Consider the following 5879-nt stretch of genomic DNA (forward strand, 5'->3'; position numbering starts at 1 on the left):
TAATTCATTTTTATGTGATCGACTATTTAACCCAACAACTTAAGAAATCATATTACAGTGGCAGAATATGTCAGAGACACCTTGATTCAGAGTGTAGACAACTTTAGAAAGCTTCAGATGATGATCAACTCTAGTCAAACCCTTGTACACTCCCTTCAGGTTAGCATGGGAGTGTCTTTAACTTCCTAGACACTACCTAGGCCTTAGCATGAGTGCATCCAGGGATGAAATATCTCGGTTTTGTGCTTGTGTCTAGAACATAAATCCTAATTTCTATACAAGATTCAGATCTGAGACTTTACTGTAGATCAATAATGTCAAATGCAGATAAATCATACTTCAACATCATAGAATGAAAATATGAGAAGGAATCTTGAGAAGATATTCTCCCTCTAACTGGGGATTTACTTCATTCATGTCATTAACCTATCTCTACTAGAGTCATGCAACATCAGATCTATTAGATCATAAACATATATCTATCATGGCTATCAACATCATGACATCAACCTTTAATCAAAGGTTAGACTCAAAGCAACATACAAATACAACATCATATCTCACTTTCTATCAAGTCACTTCATCAAGTTAGAACATTCAGTTTAACCATATGTCATCAAGACATGACCATAGGTACTAACATCAAGGTTACCATGCTTATCATGATCAATGAGATCAGGTTAGGTCATTCAATAAATCTTTATCAAAACAACAAGAGTGTTGATCTCTCTTTCCATATTATTATCCAATCATTAAATGTATCAATTTATGATGTCCAATGGATGGATGTTTGCCGATCATTAAGTGTATCAATGCATCAATATTAGAAAGCCTTATAGAATTCAAGAAGATCAAAAGGTTCAACACCAGGTGCATCATTTTACCTTAGGAAACATATGTTAGGTCCCTATAATACTAGTGATTCTCCCATTACTATTGTCATTGTAGCCCTTATTGTTATTTTTGTGCCCCAATTGTCCCCATATTGTTATTAGTGTGCCCCATAGAAGCCCATTATTGTTATTTTTGTGCCCTTATATTATTATTGTTATGTCAACTTTGATTATATTGTGACCCCTTAGACTCCTATATATAAAAAGGAGGTTTTTTCATTTGTAGCATCCAAGAATTGTTCATTTGTGTAATGTAAAGGAGGTTTCCCCTTCGAAGAGGTTGATTTCTAAGTCGTTAACCTACCTTTTATATCTATTTGTGAGTTGGTTTCATAACATTTGGTATCATAGGTTTGGACTCTAGGGTTTTGCATCTCCAAAACAGGTCATCGTGGCATTTTCTCTATAAAAAAAGTTCTGCAATGTTTCAGACACTAAAAAAAACCCATTTGAGTTGAAATCTAGATGATCCTCGAGACCAAATTTTAGATCTCGTCTAGCTATATTTTCGGAGATATGATCCAAGGAAGTTAGGGTTTGTGCAGGCTCCCGAATTACATCCCAAATAGGTGACCTTGGGAAAATCGTCATAACTTTCTCTCTGAGTATCAACTTGAAATTTCATAAGAAGCTACAAAAAGAGGACGGATTGTAGTTTTCTATTCATCATTTGCAGGTCTGAAGGTTGAACTAGTGACATTTGTCACTTTGTACAAGTTCGCTCTACTGAAAAAGTGTATAATCACATCATCTTGGGATATTGGGCATAATGCTTTCTTGGAGAATCCAATTTCAATCAAACTAGTGGTGTTGGACAGAGGACTCAGATGGATACCAAATTTCGCAATTTCAGACCTTGGAGATATGAAATTACAGAGATACATCAGATAAAATATCGAGCTCCTACAAAGTGAAAAAATGTGTGTAGTTTTTTTTAAGTATTGCATAAGTTTGGTTTGAAAAATTAATTTGAAGGAATTCAAAGGGCACAATGAAGAATAATTATCATTAATTGATGCCCTGAAGAAAGAAAATGGAAACACCTAGTAAGCAACCTGAAATATCTAGTGTGACTCATGAAGAAGAGGAAGAAATGCAACATGATATATCAAAATTACAAGACCAAGTGCAACCAAATTCACTCTCACAAAAAGTAACGAAAGCTAATATGGATGGTTAAAAAAAGATGTAGAAGCTAAGATGAATGACATGGAAGTTAAGATGAATGACGTGAAAGCTAAGATGGATGGTGTGGAAGCTAAGATGGATGGTGTTAAGAAGGGCATGGAAGATAAGATGGATGGTGTTAAGAAGGGCATGGAAGCTAAGATGGAAGGTTTAAAGAAAGGCATGGAAGCTAAGATGGATGGTTTAGAAGAAAAAATTAAAGGCAACATGGAAAAATTGAAGACGGGTTTGATAAAGTTTCTACAAGAAATGCTTACTAATGGTGAAAGGGTAGTAAAGGAAACTCATGATGAGAACAAAATAAATGTTAATCATGATTTCATAGACTCTAACATTGGATCTAAGACCCACCATGTTCCAAAGATTGATATGAGTAAGTTTGATGAAAAGGATCACATAACATGGATACTACAGATGGAGCAATATTTTGATCTCCATAATGTGAAAAACACACAAAAGGTATGCATTGCAACTTTATATTTGGAACAAAATCAGTTTGTATGACATCGATGGCTCTGATATTGTAAACAAATTGTCACTTGGGAAATTTTTACAGATGAAATGATAGCACATTATGAGGATACAAAAAGCAACACTTTTTTTAGGAAATTGATAAATCTCAAACAAAAGGGTTCAATGATGGAGCATATTCAAGACTTCCAAAAATTGAATATAAGGGTAAAATATATTCCATAGGAGCATAGGATTGATGTGTTCATAGGGAATTTAAAGGATAACATCCAACATGAGGTTCACCTTTAGGAACCTAATTCATTAGATAAGGCATTCAGGTTGGCAAGAAAAATGGAAAGCAAAATTATGGCAACAAGGAAGCCTACCACTCACAATTATAAAGATGGAAGTTTTGTTGACGCTAGCCTTCCATAACCTACAAGGTTGACACCACAAAAATTGGAAGAAAAAAGATAAAAAGAGATTTGTTACAGTTGTGATAGAAAATACACTAAAGGTCATAAGTGTTCTGAGAAGAAATTATTTTACATAGATTGTGAAGAGGAGGAAGAAAAGGAATGAGAAACGTCAAAAGAAGAGAATATGCACCAACAAAAAACCCTAGAGAAAGAAGAAATTAGTTCGACCATATATTGTAATGCATTGGCTAGAATTAACACTCCTCAAACTATCAATATAGAAGGACATATCAAGAAGAAAAAGGTAATAGTCTTAATTGATTATGATAGTACCCATAATTTTATTCATTGTAAGATATCCAAGGAATTGAATTGCTTCCTGTATCCAACACTAGAGTGTCAAGTGATGGTTGCAAGTGGAGGAACCATAAATTGCTCTCGAAAGTGCCATAATATCAAGATATCCATGGGAGAATGTGTATTGAATAGCCCAATGCTTTCCATTCCAATGGGTGGTGCTGATGTTGTACTAGGAGTCTAATGGCTACAATCCTTGAGTACAATAGCTTTTAATTTTCAAGAACTTTTCATGAAATTTTATTTAGAAGGAAAGGAATTTTAACTAAGGGGTATCGTAGGGAAACCAGGAAAGATAATAAACAATAACGTAATGAAAAAGCTTCTAAAGAAATAACAACGAGGCATAATTCCACAATTATGTTCACTAAAGGTTCCCACATCGAAATCATCTATTTCTCCAGATCTCCAAAAAGTCTTGGACAATCATTCCAATGTATTTGAGACTCCCAAAGGCCTCCCACCTATTCATGATCATGATCATGCTATTCATTTAATTCCAGGAAGTGTTCCTCCAAATATCAGGACTTACAGATATCCTTATGCCCAAAAGCGTGAAATTTAACATAGGGTTGCAGAAATGTTATAGGTTGGTATAATTCAACCTAGTAAAAGTTATTTCTTTGCTCCAATAGTATTGGTTCACAAGAATGATGGATCATGGCGCATGTGTCCAGATTATAGGGAGCTCAAAAAGATCACTATTAAATATAAATATACCATTCCTATCATTGATGAATTATTGGATTAATTGCATGGATGAATTTACTTCACCAAGCTGGATCTTCGTTAGGATATCATCAAATCAGAATGAAGACTAAAGACATTCTGAAAACAACATTTAGAACTCATGACAGTCATCATGAATTTTTGGTCATGCCTTTTGGCCTTACCAATGAACCTTCTACATTTCAAGGTTTGATGAATTCCATTTTAAAACCCTTCCTTAGAAAATTCGTGTTAGTATTTTTTGATGATATACTAATCTACAACAAGTCTTGGAAGGGTCATGTTAAACATGTTGACAGGGTGCTCAAACTATTGGAGGAGAAACAATTATATGCAAAAAGCTCCAAATGTTTCTTTGGAGTACAAGAGGTGGAATATATGGGTCATATTGTATCTCATGAAGGTGCTAAGGTAGACCCTAGAAAAATTAAAACCATTAAGGAATGGAAAATCCCCACATCGATAAAGTATCTGTGAGGATTTCTCGGGTTGAAAGGGTATTATTGCAAGTTTGTAAAGAATTATGGGAGAATAGCAACACCTCTAACAACATTATTGAAGAAAGATGCATTTTCATGGACTCTAGAAGCAACACAGGCCTTTGAACATCTTAAAGAGCCAATGTGCCAAGCACTGGTCTTATCTACACCGGACTTCACAAAAACCTTTATTGTGGAATGTGATGCCTCAAGAAATGGAATTGGTGTTGTTTTAATGCAAGAAGAAAGACCCATTGCTTTTGAAATTCATCCAATCAAAGGAAAGTATTTACACAAAGCTATTTATGAGAAGGAAATGTTGGCAATACTACATGCAGTTAAGAAATGGCTACCCTACCTAATGGGAAGACACTTCAAGGTAAAAACGGATCATGATAGTCTTAAATACTTTTTAGAACAAATATTATCTTCAAAAGAGAAACAAAAATGGGTCACAAATATGTTGGGTTATGACTTTGAAATCATCTACAGAAAAGGGAAGCAAGATGTTGTGGTGGATGCACTCTCAAGAAAGGATGAGGATGTGGAAAATTTCTTTGCGCCATTTCAATTATCCAACTAGATTGGATAAATGAAGCAAGGGATGAATGGAAGAATGACGAAGAAGTGCGGGAACTCATTCAAAATTTACAACAAGATCCCAGTACATCTGATACATTTATTTGGAAAAAGGATTCTTTATGGTACAAAGATTTCTTATACCTATGTACGAATTCCCAACTCAAACAAAAGATTCTTATGGAATTTCACACTTCCCAAAGAAGGGCACTCAGTATTTCTAAAAAATTACCACAGGGTTAAGAAGTAATTTTTTTTTGGATGGCCTTAAATTGGATATTCAAAAGTTTGTGGAGGAATGTATGATTTGCCAACAAAATAAAGTTGAAACAATTAAGACCCCAGGTCTATTACAACCTTTATCCATTCCAAGCTAATGTTGGGAGGAGGTTTCAATGGATTTTATAACAGGTTTACCCAAGTCTAAAGGAAAGAGTTTTATCATGGTGGTAGTTGATAGATTTACCAAGTATGCACAATTTTGTGCGTTATCTCATCCATTTAAAGTGATTACAGTTTCTACTGCATTTATGGAAACAATTCAAAAGCTACAAGGAAAGTCAAAGATTATTGTAAGCAACAAAGATCCCATTTTCATTGGAAATTTTTGGACAAAATTATTTTCTTGTCTTGGTACTCAGTTAGCTCATAACTCATCTTATCATTCTTAATCTGATGGGAAAACTGAGATAGTAAACAAATATTTGGGAGGATATCTTCGTTGCTTTGTATCTGATAAACATACACAATGGGTCAAATGGTTGCCTCCAGCTGAATGGTGG

Source organism: Pinus tabuliformis, chromosome Q (genome assembly GCF_031772625.1).
Source record: "Pinus tabuliformis cultivar Carrire ecotype Pingquan chromosome Q, CPIR1, whole genome shotgun sequence".
Taxonomy (NCBI): Eukaryota; Viridiplantae; Streptophyta; class Pinopsida; order Pinales; family Pinaceae; genus Pinus; species Pinus tabuliformis.